Here is a 24,743-nt window from a genome sequence, read left to right on the forward strand (position 1 = left end):
TTCTTTTCAATTTCGTCTCGTGTAATTCTAAGTCATTAGCCCTATTTTTAGTGATCTGACTGGTTTCCGCCAGGGTTGGGCGCTGGGGTGACAGGGTTGAATTTGCGAATCAACCTTGGATCTTATGTGTCCATCTTTGGAGTTCTAGTCTGAATACTCTAGTTTAGAGTATAACTGTTCTTGTCGCAACTGATTTCCTTTCCTATTTCATGACTTCATTTTGCTCAAAGCACACCATTTTATATCTTGCATAACTCATCCAGTTTCATAGCTAGAGACCTATTTTTAACTCTAGAATGTCCCTGTGATATCTATCTATCCCCAACCCAAATCAGAGTGTTTCACCCATTTTTATTAAAAAACATTTGGGTAATTTAAAGCGGGAATTGAAAAGAAATGCAACTTTTACACGTGTCAATCGGAGTCAATCTGTTCTAAAATGTCCACTCATTTTCAAATTGTATGTCTTTTTCTGATCTATTGCCTTGTGATTGCCAGTGATATAACCTACACGCTATTGTGATAAACCATATGTACATTATAATTTAACCACACATTAATTCATTATTTGCCATTTCCAATTGCTATTTTAGGCCATTGTTAAGGGTTTAAAGTCTGTTTTTGCCTCTTATTCTGTCTTCTGCATTTTATTCCTGATTACCTGCTGTGTCTTTCTATCCATTCAATATTTGTGGGTTGAAAGAACATTGCAGAGGGAAATCCGAAATGGGGTGTTATCTTTCCTAATTCAAAAAAATGCTCCTATTCCATTGTGCTGTATATATGTTCGAGGGGAAGGTTAACCAAGTACATTGCTCACTATTCGTTTGTAATTATCACCCCATTGTTGATTGCTGCCCCATGTTAGAAATTGTATGATTTCTTTTGAATTTTAAAATAAATAATTAAATATTGCATTTCACCAACCAGCCTGGTTCATGGTCCATTGTGACCCGGGGTACTTGAAAAAGGGGGTGTGATACGAGTTGTGTACCATCTCAAATTGAATCTACATGAAATAAGGAGAAAAACATCTCAGTTGTGCGCTACATACAAGGCCGAGACCAAAGTGTATGTCGCCTGATTGAAATCCTTAACAGCTCAGATGCCTGAGGGTTCATAGTGCCATGTAAATGCTACATTATTATTATTATAACACTAAGGTTGTTTGAATCACAAGTGCGGTAGCAGAGGGGACGAATGGAGGCCAGAGGGAGGGAGGGAAGGTTGGGTGCTGGGGTCCCAATGAAAAGGATCCCAGTCTTGCTGGCTTCATGTCAGAGATCATTCTCTGTGCACCATGACTAAATAGCAGTCAGTCAGGGATTAGAGAGAAGGAAGAGGAAGGAAGCTTGATGGAGAGCTGTATGTCATCTGCATAACAATGGAAGTAAGGAGAGAGGGTATCGATTGAGTGGGAGAAAGGGTAAGGTAGATGTTGAAGAGCCATGGCAAGAGGATAGAGCCTTGAGGGACGGCGCAGTTGGAGAGTGTAATAGGGGAGAGAAAAGGATTGGCGAGTTACTTGCAGATTTTGAACAGTTTGCCAGAGTTGTTAAAGGCCCCAGAGATACAGGCCTGGATGTAAGCTCTCTTCTTCGAGTGAATGGAGAGTCTGTATAGCCTTTGGAGCAGACGACAGGCCAGTTTGTCAGAGGATGTGTCTGATGGCTGCCACTTCCACTCAGCCACTTTGCACTTGTGTTTCAGAAAGGCTAGGTCAGAGTCATACCAGGTGTTGCGCTTGGAGACAGGCTTCATTCAGATCCGTATAACAGGGGCAAGGATATCCAGGGTGTTGGTGATAGAAAGGTGATGATTAGCCAGGTCAGAGTCAGTGTGGATATCCTTGGCAGGAGTTGGAGGTGGAATGAAAGCGGCAGCAAAGGCTGCAACTGACACTTGCTTCATCGGTCGAATGATGGAGAAGGAGGCAGGCATTGCAGGCAGACGCTTATCAGTGGGACATAAGAGATCCACATGAGGAGGAGGGAATGGTCTGACCAGGAGAGTGGTGTAGTGAGAAGGTTGGAGATAGGACTGGTTAGGCCTAGGCTTGGAGAGGATCTTGTAATGCTCAGGATGGAGTGTGTCAAAAGCAGTGACAGAGCTGTTAGTGAACCACATCTCAGAGAGGGCAAGAACATTGAGGTCAAAGTCTTTGAGATGGAGACAAATGTCAGAAGCGTGTTTGACAGTAGAGTGAGAGTTGAGGGTAGCTAGGTGGACCTGATTGCCACCTTTGAAGTTCTTCCGAGGAGGGATACAGGGACGTGGTATGCCCATCGGAGGTGGACAAGGGCGAAGGGGGGTGGCTGCCGGAGGAGTGGCAGGAGAAGGGAGGAAGTTGATGAGAGACAAGACACCTTTCAAGAAGGAATGCACCTAAAGAATGAGAAGCCTACCAAGAATACTTCCCATTTGGTGCCTCCATTAATGGGAGATGAGGAGAAAATAGGACAGAGAAAATATGTGGAGTCCATAGGTCCGAGGAGTGAGCAACAAAGAGGATATCAATGACAATCTGCCTGGAAGAAGCGTTGACGTAGGCGTCAGCGATGGGCAGACCTGGATTGGAGACCAGGAGATCCTTTTAAAACTTTTTCCTTCCAGTCTTCAAGAGGGAAGTAGATTAAGTGATAGAGTAGCAGTTGGAGTAAATAGGTGAGATGGAGAAAACTATGGAGAGAGGGAGGGAGCAGAGCGCAGGAAGTTAAGAGGGGAAAGAGTCAAAGAACTGCACAGAACACAAAGAAGTCACTAGGCAGCCTAGCAGCAGACATATGCTGATAAAAGCCAGTCAGGCCCTCGATTTGCAAAGCCCTTCCTTTCTATCAAGAAACTCTTCTCAAGTATCATAAGGAATGGCTTGCAGAAACAAACGGAGGGATGTATGAGCCATGGCCGGACCAGGGGAAAAATAACAGAGACATGGTAATCATATGTATACATTGTTGATGGCCAAATATAAGCGGACAGATTGAAAATTAGTAAGGCAGTATTAGAGCTATGGAAAATGGTGGAGGATTTGGAAGATGTTTCAATAGACCCCCTCAAGACGGTGAGCAAGCTTGTTAACCCTTGCCCATGATAACCACTACCCCTACTATCCCAGGTGCCCCTGCGCCCCCACTGAGGTAGATCAGCGTTCTCCGTTAGGATGTTATCCTATGCGTGCTGCATCAGGACCAATCCACGGCCAAGGAACAGAGTTCCTAAATTAGAAAATAACATTCTACTGTCCGACAAGACCACTCAGATCAAGCAACGACCTTCGCTTGAAACCAAAACCATACAATAAAAGAAAAATCAGAGGATCATCTTTCTCTCACCTGGCAGAAATAACCTGGAGTGACCTAACAAAAATATACGCCGCACAACTGATCATTTGGAATTCAGGAAACTACTCAAAATGTGTCTCTTTGCACCAGAATCAGAAGAAAAAAAACTAGGGTGCATGCACCCAACGGGAAACAAGAACTTTAAGGAGTAACCCATGGCCATAACTTAATCTTTCCTAATCAGAAGGTGGGTAGGACACCCCAACAACCCATTTCCACATAGGAAACTTAGGTAGGAAAAGACCCCCCAATGGACGGGCAGAGAGGGACCAGAATCCTCTAACACAATCATCACCAACCCAGGCCGGGGAACACGTGAGCATCAGCCAGGTAGACATACCACTAGAGTAACACAAACGCAGTAGAATCAAAGATGTTAAGCACAGAAATGCAAGGAGAAAGAGGTAAGGAAAACCTGCTAACCCAACTCTAAAACCTTAACTTTCTGCATACTCATCCCATGCAGAAACTCACACAACCACATCTCTACACAACAATACGTACCCAGTTCACCAACAACACATAAACCCTCACAACAGCAAATGGGAAGTCACACTGCCTGGGAAACTGCACTTAAGCTCAGCAAACGGTGCAAACCGAACTGAAGCTGCCAAGAGGAAATCCCAACTCTCACTTTCCGATCCCCACTACACCCTAGTAACCTACCCGCTCACCCCCCCTTTTTCACACCCTCCTTTTCAGATCTGCCAGAGTGCCTGGGGACCAGTCCTGTGGTGAAAGTGTGTGATACAAATACCTTTAACATGAACATTTAACATATACAAATCCCACATGTGTTCCGTTGCCCAACGCTGCTCCTCCGCCATCCGCTCCGGCCCAAAACCACAATCTCACTGACCCTACAGCATCTGCCAGTGTCAGGGATAGAGCATCATAAGGAACTGATTAAAAACCACCAAAGGAGTTGGTAGATGTGCTAAGGAAGGTGGAAGGTGAATTAGCATGATTAAAATTGGATGGGAGAGATGGGCAGCACGCACCTGTGGGAACATATGAACGGAGAGCAAAGATACTATTTCGAATAGATAGCACAGCTATTAAGGATGTACATATAGAGAAGGAGAGAGAGGAGAGGAGGAGGCAAGCCGAGAGTTTTTATTGTGTTACGGTATGGCCGGATTATGAGTATGACTGTACGGGAGGGGGAGATGAGGAGTGGGAGACTGTAGATGTATTGGAAGAAGAGGAGCAACCACAAGTAATTTCCTCATGAGTAGAACGCTTGCGGGATCCTAGGTTATGAAAAAGATGCAGGCATATAACAGTGGCAAAGAGATCAGTGATAGGAAAGAGGAAAGTGGTGAAGACAGTAGGAGCCCAGTTTCCTTTATAACCAGAGGGACATGGGAGAACACAGTACATACCAGGGGCCTATATGGATAAAAATAATCTCATAAAGGCACTCCCATCTCTCACCTCCAGAGTGGGTACGTGGATATTTGCTTTTGAGAAGCAAACAGCTGGTAAACTTTGGCTGTGTACCCAGTTCTGAAGTTGGGTGACAATAGTCATGATGGGGCATACTTTAATGACATTAGGCCCCAAGTTTGGGTGGTGCTAAGTTGCACATATCCAGCTACACCTAATCTTCAATCGATCATGCAGTGGATGATGTGAGTTGATGAGAATCCTGCTCAGTATATATTGCATATACAGGAAATGTGGAGGGCAGAAACGGGAGATTCTTGGTGTTCTATTTTGTTGTAGAAATTGGACTTCCAAAGGTGGTTCAGAAGGCCCCCGACAAGATAGTGGGGATTGAGGCAAAAGGTTGGGTGGAAATTGAGTCTTTTATTATTCACCACTGTAAATGATTGAAAGTAAATGAGAAGGAAGCAGCGCAGCTGCGCAAGCAGAGGAAGAAAAACTATCTCAGGGTGGTCCAGGGTCACATGCAAGCAGGACCTGTGTGGGGAGCTGAAATGATTGGGCAGGTGGGTATCAGCCCCAGTATCAAAGGTTGTTTCCAGGGGGGGGGGGTTCAACACGGTAGAGTGGGGTCCTCGGGGGCAAGGAGGTTTTGAGGAATGGAGCAGTGAGGAGGAGGAGCAGGTCAATGTTGTACAAGTGGGTTAATGGGCCAATTTTAAAGGGAATGAAGTAGGAAGTCTTTACATACCCTGTGATGAATCAACTTCTGGGGCACCAGTGGTACAAGGATGAATATTGGTTTCTAAATGATCAATCAGCCCTACAACACTAGTACACCAGAAGGGATCCAAACAGATTGGAAACGCAAGTAAATTATAAACATCTTTGTCCAATTTTTGGTAACGTGGATGGAAAAGCAGGCTCATCTCTGCAAGGTATACAAAAACATGGGTACCTGTACCGCTACTGGTCCTCCATGTAAGAGTCAAATATACAAAAAATATGGACCGTATCTGAGAGGTCAGAAAGAGGCTTACTCATTACATTTCTGCAAAAACATAAATGTATTTCTAGATACATTCTTTAAATTGGTAATACTGTGTTCTCATATAAACTCCAATACACATTTCAATTTGAACATGAATCCAACTCCACTCAACTCACTCCACCATACATTTCCATATTCTCAGTCTCTCATCACAACAACATATTGCATATTGCCTAGGTTACAATATGTCTATAACCATCTAACATAAATATTTCAAAATGTTTCTAAACACTCTTCTTTATTACAAATGTGTATATCTGTTTAACAAACAGATTCGAGTTGTCGACACATGTTAAAGTTGGTTGTTCAGGCTTCTGGTGTTGCTCTCTATCCTTAGATCTATGGAGTGGGAGATATCATCTAAAACAATAAAATAAAACAATACAGCCTCATTACCCGTAGGTTCTGACCAACCTCATTGCTTAACATCAAGACACAAGTCAATTGTGCATATAATATTTCCATAATTAGGCAAGTTTACACTAACCTCCAGTACCAATCTTGTGGGTAGTGCAAACAGAAGGATCCAATACTCAGTGCTCCAGTGATTATACAAGTTCTCAGCAGAGTCTGTTCAACAAAGGCAGAGGGTGAGGAAAACCGCCTCTCCTATATCTATTTGCGACCAAAAATGAGTATTGTGTGCAGTCAACTGCCCTCTTCCCCATACATACAGTGTCATCACTTACATAAAGTCTTCAGGAGCAAAGGGATGCTCACATCCAATACCATTCAAAGTTCTCAAGCCGTGGCACTGTGATTGCCCAGCAACAGTGATTGCATTGAAATTCTGCGCTCTAGATATTAGGCACAGGATAACATTCTACTTTGACTTGCATGATTAGAAAAAAACAAACAAAGAAACAAACACAGCAGGGTCAGCCATTGCGTCCCTATTCACCTTGAGTGAGTTCCTTTAAACTCCCTATTGCCTATGCAGTGTTTTTTTCCACTATAATTATTCTCAGGTGAATTTTGCCCCCCCTGGGTCTATGCGTATGGTGCCTCAAAATATCTATTCTGACTCATGAGCTTTCTGATGTGAAATAAGCTTACAACGACAGCAACGGCCTGCCAAGCGGATGAATAGCCTGTTTGTCACTCTGCTTTCCCACGTAGCTATACTCGGTCAATTAAGGAGTTCCCTTATTCATATTGTGAAAAAAGCCCTTTCTCTTCGGCTCTTACTGAATGCATATCAGTCTCATTCATCTGCTACTTACATTCACCTACTTGATGGCTGCATTCATCTTATTCTGGATGTTCACTGATCTGGGCGTCTCGTATTCCTCCCTCTTAGTCGGTGAAATATTCCTATCATGGATATAGAAACAGGACTGCCTTAGTATAGATGTCAGAGTGCAGTGTCGGAATAGTGTTGTCTCACACCTACTGCCCCGTTTATGTATTTATTTATTTTAAACTTTCTTTATTAGATTTTCATTGAATTAAACCAAATGGCCACACACCGGCCGCCGTAAAACAAAATTCCCCCACGTCTCCTTTCCCCTCCTCGTCCCCCATCCCCCTCGCCCACCACGGCAACAAATATTGGAGCTTGAAACAAAAGTCAACGTTACGTGTCTGTGGACAGTCTGGTAGCACACTGCAGCAAAGACAGCTGGCCTTGCGCCGGGGTCGAAGTCTGCAAATTTAGATTATCAGTGGTTGATATCCAGTAAGCTATGTATTGGCCCCAGATGTCTGGAGGACGGGCATGCAATGGCAGTGTTTTAATAAACTGGATTCTTCATCTTGGCAATACGTGACGTCTTTCAGCCAGCGTTGCAAACTTGGTGGCAGTCCTCTCCCCCAGTTGCATGCCACTCTTCCACGTGCTAGGATGAGCAATATGTTTGTTAGTTTCCTGACTGTACCTGGCAGGTGTTTGGTTAGACATGGCAGTGTTAATATAGTGTCAGGGTTCAGTTGAGTTCCAATTCTGACGTTTATTGCTGACGTTTTCTCCAACACTGAGTTCCAGAACGTCTCTACTTCGGGACATGTCCATGCCAGGTGCATAAAGTCTGCTTCGGGGGATCCGCATCGGCTGCATCCTGCAGATATCGTCGATTGCTGGGCGTGGAGTTTCACCAGGGTGTGGTACACCTGGTGAAGGTAGTTAAAGTGAATCTGCTTGTATCTTGTGTTGAGCGCTACTTTCTGAGTAAGTCAAAGTATATAGTTCCATTCTCTGTCTTTTATTGTGGCATTTCATGATCTTTCCCATCTCCTTCTGGGGATTGGGTTTGGTAATGCTGCTTCGGCCTAGAGAGATTTGTAAATGTTTGCCACCAGGCGGCCTTCTCCTTGAGCTTGTATTACACCATGAAGCAGTTGCCAGGTAGGAGGTTGTCGTGGAAAAGTGGGGATGTTGGCCTGAAGAGAATGTTGCAGCTTAAAATAGATGAACGTATCTAAAGCATTACTGCATCCCATGTCGCGAGCCTGTTGTGGCGACAGAAACGTGCCTTCTGGAATGAGGTCACTCAGGGTTTTCACTTGTAATTTTTCAGTCCATTGTTGAAAGACCCTTTCTGAGGTGATAGGGATTCCTGGTATGCATCTTACTGGGATGAGGGGGGAGGATCTGGTTGGGACCTCGCTCCTCTTAGCCATCTTTTTCCAGATTGTGTATGTTGTGAAGACAATGTTCATCAGTGTTCGGGGTGTTTGTAGTTGGCCGAAGACAACGGCACGAAGGAGGTAAGGGGTCGCCAAGGCTCTCTCTATCTGAACATGGGGTCTGATAAAGTGTGTGGCATACCAATGGCTAAGAAATTGAGCCTAGGCGGCCCAGTAGTAGTGTTCCATGTCTGAGAGTGTGAGTCCTCCCTGCGTCACAGGAAGAGTCAGTGTGGTGTATGCCACTCTTGCAACCTTGCCCGCCCAAACCAGGTAGAGGATCATGCTCCTGATACGTTGTAGGCACCGCTGTGTCAGTACTAAGGGGATGTTTGAAAAGAGATATAACAGTTTCGAGAGGATGATCATTTTGACCAAGGGTACTCTGTCCCAGAGTGTAAGCGGGATCAATTTCCACCTGTTCACTTTGTTTTGAATGGCATCCACTGCATTCTCATAGTTGTCCTGCATGATGTCATGGTTGGATCTGGACATAAAGATACCCAGATACCTGACTTTTGAATGTTGCCACTTAAAGCCAAAGTCATCCGAGAATTTACTGGTGGAGGCCGTCAAGGGAAAGATTATGGATTTTGAGTTGTTGATATTCAGCCGTGAGAACTTGCCAAATTTAAGCACTGCGCGCATCCCTGGGTTTAGGTTTTCATTAGAATCGTGAAGTAAGAGTGCAACATCATCAGCGTAAAGGGATATAATCAGCGTAGGTATCCCAGGGAAAGGCCTCTATGTAGGTGAGTGGAGCCGGAGCTCCGAAGCCAAGGGTTCCATAACTAGGGCAAATAGCAATGCAGACAGTGGGCAACCCAGTCTCGTTCCTCTCCGTAGGTATATATATTGCCTGAGAGTGTTTTACCTAGTGTGATAATGGGCATTGGTTGTTTGTACAGGAGGGAGATTAATTGTATGAAATGCTTGCCAAGACCCATACGTTCTAGGACTGCATAGAGGAAGAGCCATTCAACGGAATCAAAGGCCTTTTCCGCATCTAATAGCACTGCCACTGCTTGGCTTTCTGGGTCAAGGTCCTCCATAACACTGAACATTCTCCTTATGCCAAACAATGTGTTTCTACCCGGGATGAAGCCTGCTTGATCAGCCAGTACCATGGCGGGCATCAGCAGCAGCAACCTTTTAGTAAGGGTCTTTGCAAGCACAGTTTTCTCTTGGTTTGCCGGTTTTATGGAGGAGAATAATGTTAGGCTTGTAGAGTGTCGGTGGTAATTGGCCTATGACCAAGGCTTCATCTCAGACCTCTAGCAAGAGCGGATCCAGGAGATTTGTGAAGGATTTATAGAATTCACCCATTAGGCTGTCCGGGCCGGGTGCCTTTGTGTTCGGCAGTTCCTTGATTGCTTCGAGAATTTTGACTGTAGTGATAGGTTCGTTAAGTGGTTCTCGGAGTTCAGCGCTCATCCAGTACAGTCCAACTGCGTCTAAGTATTGTGCCAGTTCAGTAGGATCTGTGGTGTGGTGAGAGTTGTACAGACTTTGATAGAACTTGCAGAATGTTTTACTCCTCGGAGTAAACAGGATTGCCGTTATGGTTGAGGACTGATTCGACCATTGTGGGTTTCCTCTCCGCCGCTACAAGTCTTACTAGGAGTGCTCCAGGTTTCTGCCCCTCGCCATATTGGTGAATCTTGTGATAACTTGTCAGAAATTTTATTTCTCTCTCTGCTGCGGTTCTAAGGGTTACTAGTTCTTCCTTGAGCGCTGCCAACGCTCGGGGGTTGTTAGCGGATGCATGTATGCGTTTGAGTTCCTTAAAGCGGGTCTCGCTCGAGCCCAGCTCTCTCCTTACCAACTTGAGGACCCCCTTTTCTTTCACTAGGTAGACCCCTCTGATGTAGCACTTTAATGTTTCCCAAAGTGTACCTGCTGAGGACACAGAGCCTTGGTTGACCTCAATGAAGGATGATATTTCGGTTTGTAGTTCATCTCTCGAAGACCTGGTCTTGGAGAGCTCTGGGTTTGAACTTCCAATGAGGTCTATTGTTGCTGTCTCGTGACGTGACACATTCTAGGTTTACTGCTGAGTGGTCTGATAGAGATCTGGGAAGGATTTTGCATTCTCCCCATTGAAATCGGCTGTGTGAGGATACAAGGAGGTAATCGAGTTTCAGGCTAGTTTTATGCACCCAGGAGTAATAGTTATATCTCGGTTTCCCAGGTGTTTGTACCGCCAGAGATCTCTGAGATCATAAGCTTTGCATATTTCAGTAATTTGCAGTCTTGCCTTGGAGGGGGGAAGTCGCTGTGTTGTGACACTTATCTTTGCTGGGGTTTAGTGGTGTGTTGAGGTCACCTCCCCAAATGACAGTGGCTTTCCTATTCGGTTCCAAGTGTGTCAACACCCAATCAAAGTTATTTGATCCGTACGTGCTCGGGCCCTAGGAGTTTAAAAGAATGATTTCTTCTACATCAATAGTCCCAAGCACCAGCAGTGATCTGCCCTCCAGATCTTTGTGAGTCAGTATTAGCTTAAAGTTGGTTGTTTTGTTAATTAAGATGGTGATCCCCCTGGCATAGGAGGAATAGGAAGCAAAATATCTATGGCAACCCCACTCTTTGGCCCAGGTATTTTCAAAGGTGGGGCGCAGGTGCATCTCTTGGATAAAGACTATGTCAATTTTATGCCGGGGCAAATACTATGTTATTTTCCTCATTTTGGTCGGCTGGTTGTCGCCTTTAATGTTCCATGTAGCTAGGTTGAATGCGCAGGTCTTTCTATCGCTTTTTGGCTGATTGTCTGTAAGCTTCCGTGCTTATGGATTTCATGCAGTTATTCTTACGTATACGTCGGCTGGTGGCTAGCTGTCGAGGGAGCGGGTAGTGATGTGGTGATTCTAAGCAGGGCTGGGTGTGAGGTGTCCAGGCCACGACTGGTGCATGTGTAAAATGATGAACTTCACTGAACTTGGCAAACCCCAACTTGCCTGCTGTCTCCCACCCCATCTCACGAGCAACCCCCAACCTGCTCATTATCTGAACCCTCCCTATTAACATCCAACTGGTGGACTTTAACTGTGCCATGCAAGGGGCGCCAGGGGCCTCCCAAGTCATGTGGCTCTTTGTTGTTTGCTCATTTACTGTTCTCCGGTGGCATTGCTGCTGTATTCGTGCTCTGTTGCCTGATTACAATAGGTTTCTCTGTGCTCTTTCCCTCTGTGGCAGCCCTGGGTTGTTGTTAAGAGGTCTACATCCGACCCGGTCTAGATAGGAGCTGGCTTCTTCGGGCGACTGGAAGAATTGGGCTTTCCCATCGTGTCACACTCAAAGCCTGGTGGGAAAGATCATCGAGTAAGGTATCTGGTTGTCTCGCAGTTGTTTTTTAATGCTTGTAAAGGATCTCCTTTGCGCTTGGATGGCCGGTGAGAAGTCCGGCTAGAAGTGGATGGTATCACCATCATACTGTAGCTCGCGCTTCTCTCTTGAGAGCCACGGGATCGTGTCCCTATTTTTGTAGTTATGTAGTTTTGTGATGATTAGGCGAGGTGTAGCTCCCGGAATTGGTCTCGTTGACGGGATCCTATGGGCCCTCTAAATGACAAACAGACGTAATAGAGCTTCTGACCCGAAAAGTTCTGTAAATATTGTTTCAATATGGTCCTCCATTCTCGACTGCAGTTGTTGTCCTCTGACCCCGACTAGCCTCACGTTGTTTCTTTGGGAGCATCCTTCCAGTTCTTAATTCTTTGCATTTGCTATTTTCATTTGAGCTTCCAATGATGACACTCTGGCTGTCAGAGCTATCGTGCCGTCGTCCAAGTCGGACAATTGCTGCTCCACCGTATCTAGACATTCAGCATGTTTGTCAAGCCGATGTTGTAATTGGTCCACTTTGGAGGAGAGTCTGTCTATTTTGCTATCGAGATTCCCAATCCCAGCTTTCAGCTCAAGAAGAATTTCTCTGATGTCAAGGGGTTGTAGAAGGTCTTCTTCCTGGAGCGAGTCATGTGTAGGAGACTCCACCCCACTGTTGGTTTGGGGTGTTCTGGGCAAGTTTCCATTCTCAAAGTTCAGCTTGCGTTGCGACTTATCAGTCTTCTCCATGGTGGGTATGGGCAGATCAGAAGTCAATAAAGGGGCAGCGGCTGAAGCCAGGTGTTGTCTTGAGCAGCTGGAGCAGGGAGGGTCTCAGGAAGTCTCCTTGAACTTGATCTCCTGGGTGTAAAGGAGGTATCAAATCGACAGGACAGGCCCGACCCGGATCGGCCCAGGGGGTAATGACCCGCTACCTACGCAGACAGGATACAATTAGGGATGATGGGTCTTTGGAGTATGCGTAGTCTTAGTATGGAACTGGGATAGTTCAGTTTGTGTTGCTCGAAGTTGTTTTTGTTGTGAACTGGCGTATAGGACCTTTCGCGTTCCGCTTCTGGGCTTCCTGGTTACTGTGGAGGAGTCAGCCGACCAGATCAGTGTTATGCTCTTAATTTATTCTGTTCCAGCTACATTTCTTTGATTTTGTGGCAAAAGGGACAGTGTGTTTGGTTGCCCTCCATCTAATTGTTGCCTTGTTGATCCCTGCTGTGTATCTCCTTCGATCATGTCCGAGGGGACGAGTGTCCTGCGGTGTAATGGTCAGCGATAGCCGCTCTATATTGAATGCTGCTGAGGCAATCAGTCTATCAAAGAGGTTTGCGTAGGGAAGTGGGGACCACAGCACTCAGCCCAGTATAGATTGTCAATAAGCATGTTTACAAGGGGCGCTGTACCTTTTCTACTGATGGTCATCTCTTCGTTGTCTGCAGTGTATGTCGCTGTCCATCACGTAGTACCTCCACCTAGGTCTACTGCAGGATTACAGGTTGCAGACCTCTATGTTGATCAAGGCGGGTGCCTCAAGAACGCCACAGCTGTGGAGTGCGGGGAACCCAGATTCTTCCGCTCCTGCCTCGTGTCTCGTTATTTCGGGGCAGGTGCTGCCTGTTGCTGTCACCATTTGCATCTTTGCAGGTGTGAAAGTTGGGAAGGAGGGCTCCCTTCCCTTGTGAATACTGCTCGACACCGGAGTATTGGCAGAGCAGCTCCACTACTGTCTCTTTCCTCTGGGACCAGACACAGGCTGTGGGGGATGGGCTGGTTGCGGCGTCTCCTCAAGTGACTTTCTCTAGTGGGCCGACTCGCCGGTCATGTGTACGCCGGTCCTTCTTGTATGATAACAGAGGCGGCATCTGTGACCTAGGCCTACGCGTGCAGGGTGCTGGGCTGGGGCTCTCTTTGCCTGCTCTTCCGTAGTGGGTCTCTATGGTGCACGGCTCATCAGTTGACAGCTGAGGGCACGCACCGGCGCACCTTCCCAGCTGGAACGCGGTCAGTGGGTCCCCTGCAGGGGCTGGTGTAACCACCACACAGTGCCGCATTCGAGTCTCCCACCATCAGCACAGCCGGCTCCCACCCAGGGATTTGTCCACCGTCTCGTGAGGGTCCTTCCTGGCAGTGGCCCACCCCCTGCACAGCTCCTTAGCGGGTCAGATTCTCAGTGCCAGGATACTCAAATCTCTGCAATTCCAGGGTTGTTGTACTCTCAAACTCTTTTATGTGCATCTGAGCAAGGGATTGGGTTATCTACCCACCGGAGTAGCCACGATTATTCAGGATTTATAAAGAGCCTCACAGGAGCTCACAGCGGAGCGGCCATCTTGGTTGGCTCTCTAGCTCCCTTAGTTACGGCCCGGTTTATCAGAAAAAGTTATTTGACGTTTACTAATGTATTTATGGTGAAATTGAGCCAGAATAAAGTGGCTTGCACACTACCTCAATGAACAATCACCTTCATTAAAGGAAAATAGAACCAATCTTGAGAAGATTTGCCTTGAGGATGACCTATGTGGTCCAAACACGGGTTGGATGAATAACAAGGAATAAACTGAAACTTTAGAGCCTGTTCTTAGATATATGACTCTGAAATAATATGTTACTTGTTTTGTCAACTTACGTTGAGGCAGTGTGCGAGTCACTTTTGTTGGGTACATTTACCAGCCCAGCAGATCTCCCCTATCTCACCAAACTACATGTCAGCAGTCACCAGCAGAATGGCTGCGCTGGCTCTTTTGAGCACTATCGCCTTGTATTAAAACTGCATTTTGCAGTCTCCAAAATGATGGCTGAGCCGTCTTACCAGCCACACATGGTGCAAGATGAAACACAGAACACCCCGGTAATTGCTGCCAGCATTTTCTTCAATTACACCAAAGAAAAGAATTCAAAGGCAGCACTGCTATGCTGCCAGCTCAAAACGTGTTCACTAAGAAAGAAAACATTCTGCCTTTTAAAATAACTGTACCCTGATGTTCTTTTTCATCTGTTCAACAGTACACAGTTCTGATCCAGTGAGACCCAGCTAGGTCCCTCCATATTCAGGTTGTGCTCCAGCAAAAACAGGGCATTTCTCATTGAATGACAGGCTGTGTCAGGCAAGATCTGTGAAATAACCAAGAACTTCACTTCAAGCTGTATGCAAAATTCCTTCCTTTTTGCAACAAAACGACACAGATAAACCATTCAAAGCTTTCTCTCTCTTTGCTCATGTCAGTATCATTGGGGCCTTGCTTTTAAATGGATTCCTTTGTAGTAGAAATTGAATATGGCCATGGAAATGCTCAGAATAAAGATCCCAGGAAAAACCGCATTGTAAAGTGACAGCAAAGGAAAATGAACCACGTGTAAATTGGTGCTTTTTATAAACAAGAAAATATCTGTTTAAAAGTGAAAAGTTGAAGTAAGGCACTGTGCTTGCATAGAAATGTGATGGGGTTTTGTTTTAAAACATATAGGATGTTTAATTCCAACAGTCTTGCTTTCTGGTTCAGGAAATAAATAAATAAAAATAAATACATTTACTTTGAAACCAGCAGGACAGGTTTTTAGGCCCTGGCTTCAAAGGACTGACTACAGGATCTACCTTTCCCCAAGTGTGCCAGCATCTGGGGCATATGAATAGGCAAGGGTGAAGCATCTCACACCTTCATCAGACTCTGTGGCAGTGCTCCAGCCGGGTACAATGGATTTCTGGGACACATAGGTGTGACTTTTTAGCAGCACCTCCCCTCAAACTGAGGAGCTTCAAAGACAATTCCATGGCACTCAGGGCTAGTGCCTAACAGTTGGCTGTGGGTTGAAATAAACATGCCCTTATTTGGAAGACAATGTTGGCCCATTTGGGGCAAAAGACAGTTCTGATTTAATAAAATTTAAGACTTTTATTTCTGCACCGGAAAACACAGGAATGCAAAAGTTTACCAGTTTAAATGTAATTTTTGTGGCATTAAAACAAGATATTGTGGCTTTCCCTAGCATGTATGGGACGCAAACGGCAGAAAAATGTAATTCATGGGAAAAGTGTATATGGTATAACTTTGAAATGTAATGCAAACTTGCTCTGTGATAATAGGTACACATATATAAAATTGTAGAATTTTAAGTGAAATATTTCCCAGCTAAAATTGTGAAAGATTATTAGAAGGGCTAAATGATACCATATGAACTTGGGAGTTGGAATGCCATACTCTGTGTGAAATATGTAATTTGCCTATGTGATTTTCAAAAGTGCCACAACTGTAAAAAGGTACAGTTTTGTGTCATAACTGATTCTGGTAAAAGTGACTGCGGGGTGGCTCTGTACCTCATAAAAACACACCCCATAAAACAGAGTCCCCTTCTTCAGTCCAATCTGCTTCTACGGAGGAGGCGACATACATAGGCTGACCTATCCGATTCTTAGAGGTAGGTCTAGCTTAGGTCTGCCCCCAAACTAAACCCTGTGATGTCACCCGCCTTATAAAAGGTATAGGCTCACAGAGAACACATGTTCTTCTGGATTTTCCAGCTCCTGCATATCCAGATATTCCATATTCATCCTGAAAGATTCCAGATTCCACTGCCAAACCAGAGCATAGCTGACCCTATCCAGGCAGGACCACTGATCCAGAAAAAACCCACTAAAAATCCCAATAACTCATGGAGAAAGGGGAAAGGTGGCGGAATCCTCATTGGAATTATCCAGTAGTACCTGCTTGCCCTGCTTCCCGCTCTATCCAGCTGAGGTGCTGCTGTGCCGTGACCAGACCTTTGCCCAGCTGTTTTTTTCAAGGAGAGCATGCTGCTGTGACCAGTGACCAGATATTGCCTCACTGTCCAGAAACTCGGTTCGCTGTCCAAAATACCCCATTCAAGTGCTTGTTGTGAGTATTTCCCTTTCCCAACAACCACAAACTGCATCCCTTGCTCTGTTACATTGTATTAGGTCCAATCCCATAGAAATCCCATAAATGCCTTAGCAGGAATCCTTAAAACTATCAGAACCCTCTGTGTATCCTGTTAATTGATTTCCAAGTATTAGTGCCATTCTTCCACTCATTTCTGTCCTTGTGTTATTCCTTTTTGATTGAATAAATTAATTCTCCCTAAAAGAGGCACACAGCATGAAGGGGTTAAAACTGCAGCTTAACCTTCTTATTCACGGTTGGCGTTTCTCTTTTCTAGCCAAAAAAATCAAGTTTAAGTGAAACTTGTCATTTCCTTTCCAAACTGATTTTCTCTGTCACTTGCTTTTATTTTTAAAACCGAATGTCCTTTCCTGTTAAGAATCTCATCCAGTCATTTATTTAGAGCTCCCCTTTCACTTTCATATAATCCACGTATCTACGTGTACACATAGTTCAGTGCTCACATATCAACTTATTCCACTCCACCGACACATTTAACCCTTGGCGCACTGTGTCCAAGGAATAAATCAATTTTTGTTTAATCTTTTGGAGAAGGGTGGCTATATCCCCATCTCATTCTTGTAGGTTTATTATTTGTGAGACAAACCACTTTAGGTCATGATCTGTATGTCCACACCTCACAAAGTGATCAACCAGAGGTGTATCCACCACTCTATTTCTAATACAAGATCTATGCTCGGATAGCCTCTGTCAAAACCTGCCTGGTAGTTGTACCCCGTATATTAGATTACCTGGGCATACGATAAAGTAGATCACATATTTTGAAAGGCAATTGGTGTGCTGTCTTATTTGCCATCTAATAGAGCCATGATGAAACTGGTGTATGGTTTCTGTGAATGGGCATGCTGTGCAATTGCTGCATTTATGATGTCCAGTCACGGGTGTAAACCCCAATGATTCATCACCATCTGATGTAGCTCAGTGTCTCTGAATGTATGGACCAGTTTTTGCCTGAGATTACTGTTCCGTTTAAACGCGAACATGGGTTTCTTAGCTAGGCTGCCAGGTTGTTTGACCAGATACCAATTCTTGTTTACGATTTTCTTAATGTAATTACATATCGGGTTATATGTGGTTATACAGATCAACCTGTCATTCATTGGATTAACCCTCAGTGTTAAACACACCTCCCTGTGTGTATTTGCAGCTCTTTTATACTTCTCTCAGACTATTCATCTTGGGTACCCCCTTTCAATAAGTCTGTCTTTCAAATGACTGGCATGTAATTCAAATTCTTGTTTTTCCGTACAGTTCCTCCGGATCCTTAAAAATAGGCCATAAGGTAGATTCAGTTTCAGGCCAACCGGATGGAAACTAGAGAAATGAAGCAGGGAAGTTTTATCAGTGGGTTTTCTATACAATGTTGTTTCCAATCCTTCCTCTGATTTGCACATTTTTAAATCCAGAAAATTCACTTGCTGCATACTCCATTCAATAGTGAAATTGATGTTGGTGTTGCATGTGTTGACCCACGCAAAAAATCATATCAATGATGTCACCGTACCTCTCCAAATTAAAAACACATCATCGATGTATCGTTTCCACAGGATTAAGTGGTCACCAAATGCCAACTTTTTTAATGCATTGTGAAGGTCTAATATGAACACCTGTTTGAAATGTGCAGTATACAGGTTTGCCACATCTGGGGCAAATGTGGCACCCCTACTGAATCCTTTTAATTGTTTAAAAAGTTGCTGTTTAAAGAGAAAGAATTTCTCAGTCATTGCCAGTCGTGCATATTCTAAGATGAATCCGGTTGGTGGAATATGTGACACCTCACGCTGGTCTAGACAATTTGCCAATACCTCTAAACATCCCATTTGAGGAATTGATGTATATAAAGACTCAACATCCATGGTGACCAGGATGTCATTAGGTTGTGTACTGATGTTCTTAATCATTCTGATCCTGTCACTTGTGTCTTTGACGTATTCAGTTTTTTTTTCAGCACAAAAGTTTTACGAAAGAATTCTATATAGACAGAAAGTAGCTCCAGGAGTGAATCTATTGCTGAGGCTATAGGTCTCCCGGGAGGATTGTCTATATTTTTGTGCACTTTCAGTAAAATATGAAAAAAGCTCTTTTTGGATGAGTTTTGCATAGGACACAGCCCTCTTCAGTACTTAGCCATTCCTCATTCATTGCATGGCTCATCAGTCTAGTGATCTCCTTTTGTAATCTTGGGGTAGGGTTCTGGTCTAATTTCTTGTGAGATAGTTCATCTGTCAGTAACCGTATTTACTAGTTTCCATCACAACAATGCCAACACCTTTGTCTGCAGGCTAGATCGTTATCTCCCGTTTATCACACAGTTCTTTCAGGCTCAATCTTTCTGCCTTGCTTAGGTTGTCTTGTTGGTAATTGCTGTTCTTAATGGCCTCATGCATTTGTTTAATCACAATATTTTCAAATGCTAATAACTCTGGGGGGCAAGTGAGTGGTGGTGGATTAAAATGGGATTTGATTTTCAGTCCTGTGATGTTCTTAATTTCCTCTGAATCCTCCGTGGCCTAGGTACTCTCAGGATTTTGACTGGGTAAGTGAACTTCAAAGAAATGTTTGAGTCTGATATTCCTGAAGAAACATTTTTTTTTCCATTTCACATGTGAAAAATCTGCTTTAGCAACCAGAACATAAGAAAGTCCTTTTGATAGGAAGTCCACTTTAGAGGTATTAAGTGTATATTGGGATATATTGATGATGGGAATTCTATCCTTACCTATTGGTTCGAGTACCACTGTCTGGTTTGCATGCCTTGCACAAACTGGGGTTGTTTCTGCCCAGTACGTTCTCGTTGCCCGCCTCTGAAAGAAATCTGTTGTTGTTGTTGGCCTCTTGAGGCTGTATTGTTTTATTTTATTGTTTTAGATGACATTTCCCACTCCATAGATCTAAGTGTTAGGCACTATTCGAGCCCTACCATCGTCCTGAAGAAGGTTGGGCAAATAGTGGGCAACACCAGAAATGTTGGGGGTCCTACATGAGGATTTAGGAAATATTGACGTTCCCATCACCATTATTCAATATGTGGATGATTTGTTGGTGTGTAGCATTACCAAACAACTGTGCAGGGAAGACTAAGGGGCCGATTCATGGAACAGGAGTGTCACAACAAGCATCAACCTTGAACTGCGACTGGCTTCGCCGAAAATCCCAGCGCAAGCATGCGCAAGGTGGCGCAAGCGTGAGAAAGCAAGCGCACGTGCACGCTTGCGATTCAAGGAAGGTGCTGCGTGTGTATACCACTGGTTGTGCGCCAAATCCGTGCGTGGCGCACGCGGGCACACACGTCATCAAACGGCATGCACTACGCATACAGCGAAAGCGCACATAGCACGGTGCACACAACAAAAGTGGGCAGAACAGTGGGCGTAACACACGGAATGGGGAATAATGTGTGAAAAAGAAGGCGTAACTGGGGAAGTACTGCAGGGAAATACACGGAACACCCACACACACGCAAACAACCCGTATTCATGGATTCGAATATGGGAAACCTGCGCATGGCAAAAGATGCGCATAGGCATCAATGCATCCGCCACAGGAAGGCAGGCGGAAGTGTCCCCGCGCACAGTATAAAAGTGCATGCAAACAACAAACACGTATATACAGCTACGATGAATGCCCCATTTGTCGCAGCACTGATTGAGGGACACCGCAGGAGGAGGAGAATAGCCAGGGCACGCATTTTTTCACCCCGGACAAGCCTTTTTGGGATGCCTGACGACCAGGTCTACGGCCGGTATAGGTTTCCACCTCATATCATCCTAGACCTGGTCAGAGAGTGGGAAGATGACCTTACATCCCCCACCCTCTGCTCCCAAGCATTGAGCCCCTTGGAGAAGGTGCTCAATTTCCTGCTTTTTTTGGACACTGGGTCATTTCAGCGGACTACTGCCATAGTGGGGGGGTCTCACAGGCATGCAGTCACACTGCCTACACCAGGTCTTGGCAATCATGACAGCGCGCTCCTCAGTCCGCAGGCACATATACATGACCAGAACAACCGCAGAAAGGCATGCCATTGTCCAGGACTTTTACAGGGTGGCACACTTCCCCAAAGTGCTTGGTGCCATAGATTGCACCCATGTGGCCCTACGTCCACCTAGGGCCACTGAGCACATCTACCGAAACCGCAAGCACTGGCATTCCATCAACGTGCTGGTGGTATGCGATGCAAAGGGAATCATCACCTCTGTCTATGCAAACTACCCTGTCTCCACCCATGACAGTGTCATATAAGAATGTCTGCCCTGACCCGGGCCCTGGAAGCTGGGCAGCATGGCAGCACATGGCTCCTAGGTGAGTACTAATGCCTGTGCACATGCATGCATGTCACGCACACAAATACACAAACCCCAATAATCACAACCATCATCACCTCTCCAGGGGACATTGCCTACCCTCTGAGCAACCACATGATGACGCCAATCCGGAACCCCACCACACCACCCCAGGTAAGATACAACGCTGCCCATATTGCAACCAGGGGCATAGTGGAGCGCACATTCGGAGTGCTTAAGTCATGCTTTTGCTCCCTTGACCGCTCTGGCGGGCAGCTACTCTATGCACCCCCAGTAGTGTGCAGGATCATTGTGGCAGCATGTGTCCTGCACAATGTTGCAACACGGCAGGGCGTACCGGTGGACATGGTGGTGCCTCCACGTCCCCAAGCACAGGCACAGGCACTGCCCATGGTAGGGGACAGGGCACATGGCGAGGAAGCCCAGACCCAGCTTGTGGCCACATTTTCACATAAACTCCCACCCCTGCGTAGTGCACACAGGCCTGGCACATACCAGGTGACAATCGATGATGACAAAGAGATAGTCAACTGTCACAACCTTACCACCATGAGAATGTTGCCATGGAAGTGCCAAATTGTGTGCATCCCTAGCTACTTAAACATAAGCAATCCTGTGTGACCAAAAGGCACACATGCAAGGTGTGAATCACACAGACCTGCAAAACAGGTCATGACTATCACTGGTATGTCACCCAAACCCTCCAAAACCACAACATGACATGGCAAGCAACACACCAACACCAACACATTACCAATAAGGTACACATTGACATGTGAAATATGTAAAGTGGCATCAGACAATGATGCCTGACATGGAATCAGATGAAATGACTGACCAACAACCTCCCACCCAAAAGAAGTCATACCCAAATGTATTCCAACAGTTGTAGTTGTAACATAACAATGAATGCCTGTCTACATGCGCATTGTGCATTGCAAAATCAACACTGCAGCTTTTGTGTGCCATGTCCACCTTCTGCAACACACTGCTCAGTGCACAGCATAGTGAACAGCCATTGTGTGTGACGCACACCGTGAGCATCACATCTAAGTGACAAACTACATCAAAAAGCAAATTACGCATGTACAGGATACACAATTGGTCATAGATCATGTGCTGCAGGGACACAGTGGGCACCAGAAGTCAAACAGAGTATACATGTGGACATGGAAGGGTGGTTGTACATGTAGTGGATCATAGTGCGAGTGTGTGGGTCAGTAGGGACATGCACTCAATATATGCATGTGCAATCAAGTGACCATCAGTTTCCTCTACACATCACATGTGAACATTCACCATGTGTACACCCCAGCAGGTCAAGCCACAGCTATTCCCTCACACCTGAAAGGTAAACACAACACATGAACAGGCATTGATCAGCAGAATACATCATGTACATAGGATACCGCAATTACAATGCCATGGTGTGCATAACACTGTAGGGCAAGGCAACTGTCAACAACAAAACACCCCCCTCCCTCACAAATCACCATGACCCACTGAACAACTGCACCTGGGTTGTGTAGCCTTCATCCTTGAAGTTCACCTGGCCACAGGATCACCCTTCCCATTTGTCACCATCTCCCACCTTGTGTGCAAAAAGCATCCAGCACCCTCATAGGCCACCTTGAATTGCGAAAACACCACATCAAAGAGAACTCAAAGCAGACCAACACAGAAGCCAAGCAAAAAGCCTGCAGGCAGCAAAACAAACCAGAAGAGCGTCCAGTAGATGACTTGAAGAAGCAGTACGTCACAACGCCCAAGTACTACCACAATGACGTAACAACCAAGGAAGCACAGTAAAACAATGTCACAACAGGATGTGTACCATGTGTGGTACATAACACAGAATGATGCACCACGAACTGATGTGTACTGTCACAGCTCCCGTGTACAGGGTCAAACTCACACAGGCCTCTGAGACCCTGGTGGGGAAGGAGGGTCAGGGATATGCAGTCAGGACAGGCATTGCTATACTGGATAACCGGAATGCAGGGCAGGAGAGGGGAGTAGGAATGACACGGAAAAGTAGGAAATGCACCAAACTGTACTACTCACATGAACACATACACAACTACACCAAACTTGATCATCATGCACATAGTAACAAATTACTCAAATGGAAGAGAAAGAGAAACTTATCTCTGGGGTGAGTGCTGGCCTCCTGCCTGCACACTCTCAGGTCCGGTAACAGGAGCAGTTTGATGCTTTAAAGAGAGCCACAGTTACTAATCTGTGAGTGCCCATAACACACGAACACACCACCATATATGCCCCAAACTAACAAACAACTCTACAAACAAACAATCTGGTGTGGATGCTTTGTACCAATACGTAACTTTACCCCTGTGATGGTTCATACACAGTCAATGCAGTAAGTCAGGCGCCGGTGGGTGCGTGGCAAATGGAAGACCAATGTGTCACGATTTACACAACATGCAATGTTCCCTTGGTAAGCAGCCAGACGCATATTGCAAGGTATGACTTCAGAACGAGTGGTGTTCCACCATGACCAAAATAAAGTAGGTAGTGCATGTGTCAAATTCTACATGGAAATGAAATGCACTGCACACAAGTGTGTCCCTTGCTGTCTGTCCCTGTGAGCTGCTTTTTTCCATGTCTCACAATGCTACTTGGCTAATACAAGTGCCTCAATGGACCATGGTGGACCGTAGGGTATGTGCCACTGCCCCTGAAAGTGCCCCAGTCAACTTTCCCATCAACTAGCCATTAGTCCACCCACACATCTCAGCTGTATTGTGTGCTTCAACACCAATATTTGTCCAAGCTCACCGTCAGTGCTGCTACTAAGCATGCATGTGCAACTGGCCTGGTGGAGGGTTTGCTGTGTTGTGGCCTCCCTGTGCTGCTCACCTTGCCTGGAGTCCCTTGAAAAAACGTCAGCTGTTTTCGGATGTATGAGCGCAATCCCTGTGCCTCTGCTTGCGCACACATGCACATGTCGGCACCACCAAACGTGTCCAGCTTGCAGACATCCAATGGCCCATGTCTGCTGGCAAAGGTGGTCTGGAGGCTCATCCCCCTGGAGAAAGGGCATGAAACACATGATTAATGCTTTAAATTCATCTGTGTGTGTCTCTTCAGGCATTTCATGACTGGACCATGTCAGAGACGTACATCAGAAATCACACCATCAGTCCGTCTTTCACAGGCAAAGTGTGGAACACACTATCTACGGCATGAATTGCTACAAGCACATGTACAGTAAAGATAAGAAACAAACTATCCAATGCATAGAAATTAATGTACACATGAATCATGAAACCTCCCATCTAGCAAAAGAGGAACAGTGGTCAATAACACCCCTATCATCCGCACTAGGGGTGTTAACACAAGTTGGACAGCAGCAGACATGCCACAGATATGACAGTCCAAAGCCCTTGTGTAATAGGCTGTTACACCGAACCATCCCTGCAAGCCCAAGGGAAGCAGGAGTGGCATATGCGAGTCAAGGACCCCAAGCTGCAAACACATACACAAGACAAGCTTGAAGGGCCCAGCTGGAACAGACAGTGGATGTTTTCAAAAGCCACAAAGCACCACACTGTCACATGAAAGCACAAAAGACAAGCAATTTCAAACTATATTAACTAATTACACTAACTATGTAAACCCTACATTACCAAATTAAACTAACTATCAAATAGAAACTTAACTAACTAAACTAAAAGAAAAATCAAAAATGGCCACATACGACCTGGGGGGGGGTACCAGAAGGAGGAAGGTACAGGGTGCTGCTCAACACCCACATGCG

This window comes from Ambystoma mexicanum, chromosome 2p, assembly GCF_040938575.1.
Source record: "Ambystoma mexicanum isolate Mex_15411 chromosome 2p, UKY_AmexF1_1, whole genome shotgun sequence".
Classification (NCBI taxonomy): domain Eukaryota; kingdom Metazoa; phylum Chordata; class Amphibia; order Caudata; family Ambystomatidae; genus Ambystoma; species Ambystoma mexicanum.